At 40.3% G+C, this 12,693-nt stretch overlaps 2 protein-coding genes and 1 long non-coding RNA gene across 3 annotated transcripts in view; 1 reads left to right on the top strand and 2 right to left on the bottom strand.

Moving 5' to 3' along the window:
- The window catches only part of ASB5 (ankyrin repeat and SOCS box containing 5), an 87,351-nt gene that overhangs the window by 23,908 nt on the left and 50,750 nt on the right, over positions 1–12,693 (top strand). The window lies entirely within an intron of this gene.
- Positions 1–12,693, bottom strand: part of LOC132356727 (uncharacterized) — a 58,059-nt gene that overhangs the window by 12,908 nt on the left and 32,458 nt on the right. The window lies entirely within an intron of this gene.
- On the bottom strand, positions 2,546–12,688 carry LOC132356429 (uncharacterized). Its single transcript, XR_009499856.1, has 3 exons — positions 12,159–12,688; positions 6,595–6,724; positions 2,546–5,453 (listed from the first exon to the last, which is right to left on the bottom strand). It is a non-coding gene; the product is annotated as an uncharacterized LOC132356429 (long non-coding RNA).

The following is a 12,693-nucleotide window of genomic DNA, read 5'->3' on the forward strand; positions in this document are numbered from 1 at the left end:
CTCCCTCTCAATATCTCCGAGTGTTTTCTGCACTTCTGCGCCCGTAGCCATCACTCAGATTTTCCTGAGGGTGGATGAATGCTAGCGGCTGTAGTGTGGACCAGACTGGACCAGCTTTACCAACTGCTCTCGGTCTCTTTAAAAACAAAGCTAGATTCAATTATCAAACTAAACTGGGAACCCTAAGACTGACCAGCCATTGGGAGGCTATGTTAGAGATACCACCAACCCAAGTCCCTCTCCCCCCGAATAATGGAGGCATCGCTCGGGGTGGCCCAACAATTGTAAATACTTTCTGTACAGGGGCGCCATGAGCGTCCTTGGGATTGTCCATCTGTGTGGAAACCAGGCATTAACTTGCCTTCATCCTGAAACCGAAGTGCCTTGCACCTAAGAAGTGATTTAGAAAACACCACCAGTAGCTCATGTAGCTCTCAGATGACTGCACAGATCTCTCCAAAATGAGGCTGCCCTTGATTTCCTGGCGTCGCTCCCCAGAGAGACAAGTGACTCATGATTTATGCATACTCTGAGGATAATTATTCTTACGGTGGGAGTCTTACATTTAGAAAAGATGGTTCAAAATTTGTTCCTAACTTTAGCTAAATTGATCAGTTAAACTACCTCGGTGCTGGAAAGCAGGCACTGATGGTTTATGGGACTAGTTCAGCTGGTAGGGTCCAGGACTCTACAGGGGAATGGTTGACATCAACACTGCAAGGTTTTCCTCATCCCGCCGTTTGGAGTCTTGTGTATAGTAGCCTTAATTACATGCTGTATGAGACACGTTGGAGGGGTTTGGTCCCAGCCTCTGTTGATCAGATTAGTCACAGGGGCTGACACTGTGACAGACTCATGGGAAAATTAGCCAGAAACCAGAAATGATGGGAAAATTTGCTGGCACACAATTCTCCATGGGTCTCTGTGTCTGTGCTCTTCTGTAAGCAGAGGCACTTGCTGCCTTTTTCGGAGACTATCTTTTCGAGGATGTTTGTATAACATTCTTTGGGAGATAGAGATCAGTGTCTTTCTCTGGAGCAGAGGGCAGGTTTGTGTATTACACAGTATAATAAAGATAATGGTCTCCCTCCAGGGCAAAGTTGAGGCAAGCTTACTGCCCATTAAGAAAGATGTGGGTTCCTAAAGCTTGGAGTTCCTCAGCTGTGACACAAACCACATGTGCAGGATATACCTGGGACCCTGAGGGACGTGAGAGGCTGGAGGAATTGATGCAAACACTATCCTCTTGCTACTTTCTGTACCTTGAATAATGGAGTCCTTTGACTTGAAATAGCCTTTGACCCAGGAGGCTGGTGTGTTCTGTCAGCAGCCATGAATCTATGGCAGGTAACTTATTACATTTTAAGTAGGGTAAAATCTCAGATCCTTCACATTCTTGACAGGGAGGATTTTTTTTTTTTTTTTAATTAGCCTGCTTGGGAGTCATTGGGTTCTTGAATTTGTGGACTGATACCTTCCATTTGTGTTGGAAAATTCTCAGCCATTATCTTTCCAAATTTTGCTTTGGACCATTCTCTTTTTCCAAGACCTTGATTAAACATATGTTAGATTTTCTACTTGCATCTTCTCTCCCTCTTGTTCTTTCTTCTGTCTCTTTCATCTTGGTTGGTTTCTTCTGACTCATCTTCAGATGCACTAACTTTCTTTTAGTTAAAGCTGACCTGCTGGTGTACCCGTCCATTGCCGATAGCGAGTTTTACAGTTCGAAGATAAATGTTTTTTTAATTTTTTGCTTTCAAATCTGCGATGTCATTTTTAAAGACCCCATTCCTGCTGAGATGTTAGTTTGGCATCTATCTCTATAAGCTTAGTAAAATACTTGATACATGTTAGATTTCTGGAAACTTCACTATCCTGAATATTTATGGGTCTCTTCCTGTTGTTCTTTGTGCTGGTTCTGATTCATATCGATACATCTTTTTGTGTGTTTCCTTATTTTTCAATGAGTGCTAGATATGTTTTTAAAAAGATGTATAGAAATAATTTAAGGCCTGTGATATTGTCTTCTTCCAGAGAGCATGCTTTTTGTTGTTTCTTTCTGACAGGTGCCTATGAGTACTAGCAATCTTGAGTCACCTTAATCCAATCTCCAGGATAGAAATTTTCTAGACCATGTAGATTGTAGTCATTGAAAGCAGCTGGCTTACTTCTGGTTCATTCTTACTTCTATATTTTACGGCTTTTGGATATCAGCTCTAAGTGTGAGCCCTGTACCATGGTCCTCGATCTTGGCAGGCCTTGTACTTCAACTTTTATTTGTCCTTCCTCCAGAGACTGTTAGGAGGATTGGTTAACCTCTCTGCCATCTCTTCCTGTTCCTAGGACAAATGTGGCCCCAAATCCCTTGCTCCCCTCTCTGGATTTTCCTCTTGTCCTAAATTCTTGGTCCAATTACTTCTCACTTTTTTCATAGTTTGTTGATATTAGTAGGAACATGGTCTTAATATTTCATCCAGAAATGTTTGTTGTCTCCACTGGGAGGTCTGTTCTGAATTAACTAGCCTGCCATTACCAGAAGCCAACATTTATTTATTTTGTCAGTTTTTATTTTATTGCATGTAATTCACTTAGAGTAAAATGCACAGATCTGAAATATACACTTGAGAAGATTTTTTAAAATATATATTCCATGTTACCAGCACCCAAATAAAGATAGATAACACTCCCATCTTCCTGGAAAGATACCTCATTCCCCTTTCCAATCAATCCTCAACTCCAACCCCAGAAATCATTCTTTTAATCCATATCACCATATATTTATATTGTTGATCTTGAACTTCATATAAAGGAAATCATATAATATGTACTCTTTTGCTCAACAGAAGTTTTTGAGACTCTTCTATGTTTTGCACACATCAGTAGCTTAATCGGTTTATTGTTCAACTGTATTATGTTTTATAAATATACCACAATTTGGTTATCCATTTCCTATTGATGGACATTTGGACTATTTCCGGTTTTGATTCATATGAATATATCCATTAGAAACATTTTTTTAGGATTCATCTTTTCTCATGGAAAATGAAAGGGCATTCATATTTATATTTAGGGCATCTCTGTTACTGGAGATTCTTACACCAAGTTACACACCAAGCTACATCTTCCAACCTCATCTTCATCCACTTGTTTCAGTTGCCATATTTTTTTGTTATTTTAAAATTTATTTATTCAACAGATTCTTGTAAAACACTTAGTTTGTGTTAGACATTGTTCCAAATACTTTTAAATAGTAACTTATTTAATAGTCCTGACAACCAGTTGGTGTAGTTATTATTACTATTCACATTCTATGAATGAAAAAACAGAGGCACAGAAAGCTTAACTGACTTACTGGCGGTCCCAGAAATGGCAAGTCAGAGGGTCAGGATTCAACGGCCCCAGAGGCGTTGCTGCCTCTCCGGAAGAGTTCATATATGAGCAGGGAATACCTACAACACACCCTCAGATAACCTGAGAATAACTAGGCCCGTTAAATATGCTGCAGATGTTCTTTATAATAAACCATTGTACAAAAGAAAGTGGGTCAATATTAAATGTGCTTGTTTGAATAGCCAGATTGTGAAACGGAAGGGGCTTATCCCAAATGAGAGAGAGAGGAAAGATACACTTTAAAAACCTATTTGATCCCAATTAGCTCCTCACTAATGTTCCCTCACTTACTCAGACACTGATCTTTCGCTTTCTCCGCATATGAGCTGCCAAATCCCCGTGACAAATATGTGAAGGGGTGAAGGGCACCACTGTCTTGCCAGGACCCTCGGTTGTCTCATGAAGTCTGCCTTCCCCACCCATCCTCAAGAGTAATCTTATCTTGGTTTCGTGGACAACAGCGTCATACATACTCATCTTTGTTTGTTTCTGCAAAATATTTTAAAAGCCCACTCCTGCCTTTGGTGATATTACAGACTAAGGCCAGGTTGGGGAGCTCCCCAAGAAAGCTGGACCAGGCCAAACTTGAAGGCAGTTGCCTTGAAAAAATCAAGCCACAATGTAACTGTAAGGAAAAACTGAGGGTTGAGAGTGCTTCCTGCATCAAGTGAGAAAGATGGGCGAGAATATAAAACACTGAACCAACGTTGAGGTTGGTGGTCAAACGAAGGCTTCTCTTGACTTTTTGCCCCTTTTACATTCTGGGCCATCAGATAAAAGAACACAAAAAGTTGCATAATCTCAAGAAAATCTACTGTAAAAAACTGGATATTGTATTTGTTCCGCGACCAGGCTGAGTCAGCTGATGTTGATTTAACGCTGGGAGAGCAAGGACCTTGTCTGCCTGTTGTGCGTCGTCTCCCAGCTCACAGGACCTGCCCCAGCAGGATGTGGTGAACCGGGAGCCCTATCTTGACCTGCTCAGCAGAGGCGTAGGTTGTGGTTACTTAGTAGTCAGAAACTGCAATTTATTACTGGAGGGTGAGCTTGGTTATGATTTTAGAAACAGTGATAAAATCAGAGGCTCTCAAATTCAGGGGTTGCCTTTAAAAGGAAATTGAACAAAATGCAGGCCAAATTCTCATACACTCTTACAAGTCTGTGATAGCACTATCATCCTGTTTCATAGGTAAGAAAACAGGCCCAGAGGTTTAGGGAACTTGCCCAGGTTCATGGAGTTCACAGCTAGAGCTGGGTCTCTGAAAGACCTCACCCTAGCACTTTCTGCTGCCTTACCCAGTTTATCCTGGGACATGTGTAATGCCAGCTGACAGATGCTCCTCAGAGTAAATGCCCAGGCTTTCAGATGGCCATACAGCTTCCACTGTCTGCATTCCCCTACTTGTACAACTTTATTTAATTCATGGGCTGGTTTAGGGTTGCTGTAATACATAACAAAATATATTGCGCTGTTACCATTGCCTTATTACCGTTGCAATGATCACATCTTCAGATAAGGTTTTGCAGTTCCAGAACCTTGGTTTCTTTCTTTCTTTCTATTTATTTATTTATTTATTTATTTATTTATTTATTTATTTATTTATTTATGGCTGCGTTAGGTCTTTGTTGCTGCGCACGGGCCCCCTCCAGTTGCAGCGAGCGGGGGCTACTCTTTGTCGCGGAGCGCAGGCTTCTCACTGCGGTGGCCTCTCCTGCTGCGGAGCACGGGCTCTAGGCACGCGGGCCTCAGTAGTTGTGGCGCGCGGGCTTCAGTAGTTGTGGCACACGGGCTCTAGAGCGCAGGCTCAGTAGTTGTGCTGCACGGGCGTAGTTGCTCCGCAGCTTGTGGGATCTTCCCGGACCAGGGCTCGAACCCGAGCCCTGCAATGTCCCCTGCATTGGCAGGCGGATTCTTAACCACTGTACCACCAGGGAAGCCCCAGAACCTTAGTTTCTTAGATGAGGCACCATGGATTCTAATGTGAGATCAGGTTTATTTCTAAGACCTGGAGTGTCTGCTCTCTTCCCTGTATCCAAGACTGTTGAGCATCTTTGTCCTGGGCCTGGGAAAATGAATAAAATATTCCAAAATATTTATGATGAACAAATTTCCTAGGAAGTTATAGCTATCCTTCATATCTTGAAGCAAAATATATCATTTAAGAAGATGTATATATATACACACATACAAAGGAATATTACTCAGCCGTAAAAAAGAAGGAAATAATGCCATTTACAGCTACATGTATGGACCTAGAGATTATCATACTAAGCAAAGTAAGTCAGAAAGAGAAAGACAAGTACCATATGATATCACTTATACGTGGAATCTAAAATATGACACAAATGAACTTATTTGTGCAACAAAAACAGACTGACAGATATAGAGAACAGACTTGTGTTTGCCAAGGGGCAGGGGGCGTGGGGGAGGGATGGATGGGGAGTTTGGGGTTAGCAGATGCAAACTAGTATCTATAGAATGGATAAGGAACAAGGTCCTATTGTACAGCACAGGGAACTATATTCAATATCCTGTAATGAACTATAATGGAAAAGAGTATGAAAAAAGAGTATATATATCTCTGAATCGCTTTGCTGTACACCAGAAAGTAACACAACACTGTAAATCAACTATACTTCAATAAAAAAATTGAATATATCACTTATTTTATATGGAACATTGGTTATGAATCCCAGTTCCAGAAATGGGCCTATTTTCTAACACCAGAGGGAGTTCGATAGATTTCTTTCATGTGAGTACATATCTGTAGTTGGCAGAGAGTAAAGTACTGTTGAAATTTGGACATTTAATTAGACAAACACACAGCAAAATTGTAGTGTTTATTATGCAATGGATTCTAATTTAAATAATTTAAATAACAAAATAATAGGAATCATTATAATAAAACTAATAGTTGCTGAGCTTCTATCATGCACCATGAATGCTATACATTACTGCATTTAAACCTGACAACATGTGAGGTAGATTCTTTCATAATGACGCTTATAATTGGAGATTAAAAAAATAGATTTAAAAGGAGAGCACACAGGCAGTACACGTGCTGTCAAAGACACTGAAATCTTAGCATCCTAGACAGGGGCACTTGTAGATCCCAGTTTTCTTAGCCAGTTGGCAACATCCCAGGGCAGTTGACATGTTTTACCTCGTTGAAGAAATGATAACTATTAATTGTAAAAGTATACCTGTAAAAAGGCAGATGAGATCACCACACTGTACTTGAAAGATCATTGTAACATCATTTCACTGCTCAGACAGCCTCACGCTTTGGATCTTCAAAACGATGCCATAGTGAAAGTCTTCCCTTTAAATCGTCTTGAAAATAGGTGGTTTGTTAAAATGAGAAGGTTACAACAAATTCTTAATCACCAACGATTTGGGTGGGGCCTTTCAGCTTCAGCCCAACGATATACTTGAGTATTCAGTTAAATACTATTTATAACCCAAATATGGCACAAACGAACACTGTAACTCAGGCCAAGATAGAGGGGGAAGACAGTGAGTATCCTAGACAATATGAATGTTTCAGCTCTAACCTGTGAATGATAACATGAGAAGAGCTGCAGTGACAGAAGCTCAGGCATGAGTCCCAGCACTTCCACTTGAAGAGGTAGAATCTCAGCAGATTGCTTGGTCATTAAGTCTCTGCTTCCTCACCTTGTACAGAAGGGATGAATGATGCCTACGGTGTATTTTCTTTATAAGGACTCAGGAAAATATAAATATATCAGGACTTTTCCTGTAAATGTGAGAGAAATCTCAATCCACATGGGTTTAATTAACAACTAAAAGGAATGTATTATTTCATTTTACTGTCAAATCTGTATTACCATCAGATCCGGCTGCTTCAGGTGCAGCTAGATCCAGGTATTCAGATGAAGGTGCCATGACACTACCTCCCCAGATCCTGACTATGCTTTCCTTCGCATTGGCTTCCTTCCTAGGCAGGCTGTTCCCTTACTGACAAGGAGAGCTCCTAGCATCTTTAGGGTTAGATCTTGCTGTCTTAACTTTCCCTGCTGAATAAGAGCATCCTTCCCAAAACTCTAGCAGCAGTTCCAGAAATATCTTCATTGGCCTAATTTGGTCAACTGTCCTTTTCTGGAACCAGGAGGTCAGGAACATGGACTGAGGTTGGGTGAGATATGATCCTCTAAACAAAAGATGGGTTTGCAAAAAACAAACAAACAAACAAAAAACTCCATTATAACAGATGAAATATCTAGAACAATGAGTGCATGGCATGTAGTAGGTGTTAATAAGTATATATTAATTTAAAATTAGAATCTATTTTTTAAACCCTCAAATATGTAGAGCTACCAGCTCTCAGCCAAGTTTTTCTGGACCCCATATATGACTAGAATCTTTTTAACCTAAAGGAACCTCTACTCAGGGCTGACCACATAGGTCCATTTAACGTGACTCAATTTTTAGGATAGAGGCTGTTCTGAGTTTTGGAGAAAGCCTGCGATTTTTCCCCAAAGAGCCTGGATGAAATCTAAGTAAATCACAACTTTGCGGATAGTATTTTATTCTTATTATGGATTCTTCTAATGCTAGCAGGAATTACTCTTTTGTTCCATTATACTGGAAGTATGGCTAGAGCCAGAAGCAAGAATTTACCCCCCAAAAGTACAATCAAACAGAATAGAACACCTCTCATCCCAACTTTCCCCAACTAACAACATAAATAATTAATATGATGATTATAATCTTTATGAGCATTTATCCTTCATCAATAATTAGAGATATCTAATAGGAACCCGAGGCATCAGTATCTATAGTTCTGCTGTGAGTACGTTGCTTTTTTAGGACAGAGGCATTACATCACAGTGCCTAAGTCCATGCCAGGAGTTTTAACAACGTGCTTTGTGAAGTATCTATTTCCATGATTACAGCTTTTGGGTACGTGTAGATAAACTAATTAAACAGAATCTACGGAACCTACAGAATGGAGATAAGGCTAAATTCAGTTATTAATTCCCTTTAAGGATTTCAACTTCAAGTGTAAACATTTCTGTTTTTCTTCAAATTCCTATGTATACAAACATGTAAAGCTCCAGTGTATTCTAACCATCTAAGACCTTTATTTGCCTTTATTTTTTTCCTCATGAGATTTCATAAAATTAAAAAACAAGGGCTATGTTTTTAATGGTGTCTTAAGCACAGCAGTGAGCTATTATCCCACCAATAGCAACTTGCATAATTTTTTCTCTTTCATTTTATCAGCCCAGCCACCATTGAACTTCAGATTTAAGAGCAAATGACTTTTCTCAGTTTGTATTCACTGTGCACAAATCCTCCTCAAAATCCCTGGTCCGCAGCTGGGAAGATGACTGCCGTTGTACTGAACATTAGCAACTTTGCTATTTGAAATGTATCCCTGTAATTTCATTTTTTTGGAAATTAGCAATAAAAAGTCAATTAGAGCCTTTAGATTTCTACCAGAGAATATGGGATCACATTTTTTTTTTAAAGGAAATGGTTATTTCAATGGGCTCACTCTATTTCCTCTACATAAAAATCTTTATGCTAAGATTTATCAACTGGAAAGCACTAGAAACAGGCAATTTTTATTATGTCCCCTTGACATTTTTAGTATAACAGCTTGGGTCAAAACTGCAGTTAAGTCAAAACAATTTAGCGCCATAATCTCTGGAAATGAAATTCTCTCTTCTTTGAGAATTTGAAGACTCATCGGGCCACATTTGAAAGTCATTATGATATTCAGCATCTGAATGACATGAAATTAAGTTTCTGAAGCGTGTGCGCGTGCGCACACACACACACACACACACACACACACACAATGCCAATTCACATAGTACCTGGGATGCAAAAGGAAGCTGAGCAAGAACCTTGAAAGGGGAAAGATTAGGGGACGCAGGGGGCGCCTTACAGAGGAACTGTCCTCTGACAACTGTACCGTGGGGAGGAGCAGAGACAATACCCAGAAAGGTGACAAAAGGAGGAACCCCAGGGGCCCTTTTTCTTTGGACGTTGCTCTGAGGATCACCCCTGATCACCGAAGTCCTAATTCCCACTCCGTTATCCTATTGAGATACTGAGTTGAAGGTCATCAGCAAATGCCTCCTGTCCTTTCCTTGATCCTCATTCTTTTTGTTTTTACTCAGTTATTTGACCCTCTTTTGAACATTCAGCGTTGTTTTCAATGAACTAACTCTCAACTGCCCTATTCTTTGGCCCTTCTATCGGTTTCCTCTCTGCTGTTTTAATGGGAGCTGCTCACCGACTCTTAACCTTGAATAATCGGGAAGTATTAGCCCAGTCACCAAACATTCCCCTTTTCCTTGGTTCCCAGGTGTCAAGCACACACAAGATTCCAGCTCATGTAATCATCAGAGCATGGATAGCTGCCCCACTCATTTAGGTGCTAATTTAGGTACCTGATTAAATGCAGTCTTAGACCGACCTCTCCACTGTGTGTAAGTCTCTGTGACTCTGTCTCACTCTGTATGTACAAATCGTACTTGCTCGTTCAGACGGTAAGTGCTTAAAAATAGAAAATATGGGCAGTAACTTGAGCACGTATTTTAGAGTCATAACTGTGTTCAAATACTCTTATAGGTCACTAACTCCCTGAATTCCACTTTCTTCATCTTTAAACTGTAAATGACAGTAATACTCACCCCTCCAGGATAGACTAAGATCGTAAATGAGAAGATTTATGTAAAACATGTGGCTTATAGTGAACTCTCAATAAATGATTTCTGGGCTTCCTTGGTGGCACAGTGGTTGAAAATCCACCTGCCAATGCAGGGGACACCGGTTGAGCCCTGGTCCGGGAAGATTCCACATGCCACGGAGCAATGAAGCCCGTGCACCACAACTACTGGGCCTGAGCTCTAGAGCCCATGAGCCACAACTACTGAGCTCATGCGCCACAACTACTGAAGCCGGCACGCCTAGAGCCCATGCTCTGCAACAAGAGAAGCCACCGTAATGAGAAGCCTGCGCACGGCAACGAAGAGTAGCCCCTGCTCGCCGCAACTAGAGAAAGCCCGCGTGCAGCAACAAAGACCCAATGCGGCCAAAAATAAATAAATAAATTTATATAAAAAAATGATTCCTTCCTGTGTTTTTATCTCCTCTCACATCGCCCATTCTAGTAACAAAACTGTTGAGCTCAACTTTGGTTTGATTGATTGATTGATCAAAACTAACAAGATCAGTTGGGATATACTGGCTAATCACCACATCACTCTACCACATCCTCTCAACATGGTAAATGATAAAAGTATTCATCTCAATAAATCCCTTAAATTACTAATCAATATTTTATTTTTTAAGAAAACACAAATGCCAGGAAAATAGGTGCACAGTATTTTTCATGTGTCTTTTAAATATTAATAAAATAACTTATGATGTTGCCTGGAAGGGTCTATAATGTGAAAAATACAGCATCTAGTTTATATTTGATGAGTTCACTTACTATGAGTTATTTTATTTAGCCTTAATTTTTATTTAGTGATACTAGAACTAGAGATGGTAAAAGTTGCCAAGGGAGAGTTTATGCTAACGAAAGAAATAGAGGTGGGAAATCAAGGAGCTCATTAAAATAAAGCGTGACATCTTGACATAAAATCCTAACTATTGGAGAGCAGTATTTTCCTACTAGTAAAACTATAAGGAGTTAAACTTACTGCTCCAACGATAGCAGCCTTATTGAAATAAAAGTGTTCCTCAACCCAAAAGAATCCAGTCCCCTGGTGAGCTGATGTGGAGGTAATTATTTATAATAGCACTTACCGGTAGAGAGGAAGGAGTGAAACCTTAGAAGACACTGAGGCATGACTTAGGTGGGTTTTATTTCTGATTCTAAAGCACTGAACTGGATGTGGGTGCAGTGACTCAGAGTATTGTGATGGTCCAGCTGTCCACGGGGCATGCCTCTCTGGTGCGTACTCACGCCTCGCCACGCCAGGGGAAAGACTAACTGGAGGGTCATCTCCTCCCGTCACTTAACTAACGCAATCTCACATTTAGTTACTTCGTCTTCTATAGTCTGCAGTGCATTTTCATTGATTCCCAAAGCACATGTGAAATGGCACACTGGGGCCAGTGAATAACCGCTTAGTCTAGTTCTCTGCCTGTGAGAACAAGACCAAGGGGCATTTCCAGAAAGAGGGCAGTGACTGCTTTCTAATATTTTATTTTATCTAATTTATTTTTCTGGGAGCCACGCAGTCACTGGGGAAAGAAGAAGCCTGCTTTATCTGACACATTTATTTCACAGCAGTACGTCCTTTGTCTTAGGGATGTTTCATATAAATCAGTGCAAGATACACGGCATGAAAAGCATGCAACACTGACCACTATGACCAATCACTGATATGCTCCTTTATTCCCAGAAAAGCCGCTTCTGTTTTCTTAGGTTTTTGTTATTATTTGTGATTCTGGAACTTCTCGGAAGAATCGGGAAGCAATACAACAATTAACAGGCCCCGAGCCTGGTCATACAAATGTATAAACAAGCTCCCTGTATAATATGTCATTTTGTATCTTGGCGTATTCTTGTTGGCTTAAATGCCAAAATACTGTCACTCTACATTATTGTTCTTAAATAACTTACTCGATTTCTCTTCTAAAAATATAGCTTGTCTAAGGATGCCCTTATAAACAGTTGCATTTCATTTCTAAACTACATCAGATCGGGTTTAACAAAGATTATGGAGCTAAAAAATATATTGTTTTGCTTGGTTTGGGAGAGTCAAGATGAAATACTTACGTTTACTTGAAATTCTCTGGATATTATATGTCCTCCAGGAAGCCCTGCTGGACTCTTCGCTTCCAGGATTAGGCCCTTCCTCTTTGTGCTACCCTGTCCTCACTTGTATTTATTTTATGGCTGTTTCCTCCTCTAGACTCTGAGATCCTTGTGGCAGGGATTGGTCTGCCAGCATCCAGCAAATTACCTGACATATAGTAGGTGCTTAAAGAAGTGTTCAGTGGATGAATAAACACTCTAAAGTTATGAGCCTGTGACTTTCCAGTCTATCCACTTACACATTTTTTTTTTCCCCTGACAACGGTGAAAGCCACAATTTGGCGAATTTGATGAGTGATCATTAAATCATCAAGTCATGGACTATTTGATACTTTAGCTCATGGCCTACAAATACGACCATTTTCAAGGTTTGAATCGATGGGCTTAATTTTTCCTTGATATTATGAATACCAGTTACATGAACACCAGGAACCCCTTACGCAAAGTCTTCAGAGCGCTCGTGACAGTTAGATCTCCCCCAAAGGGAAACAATCTG

Source organism: Balaenoptera ricei, chromosome 21, assembly GCF_028023285.1.
Source record: "Balaenoptera ricei isolate mBalRic1 chromosome 21, mBalRic1.hap2, whole genome shotgun sequence".
In the NCBI taxonomy this organism is placed as follows: Eukaryota; Metazoa; Chordata; class Mammalia; order Artiodactyla; family Balaenopteridae; genus Balaenoptera; species Balaenoptera ricei.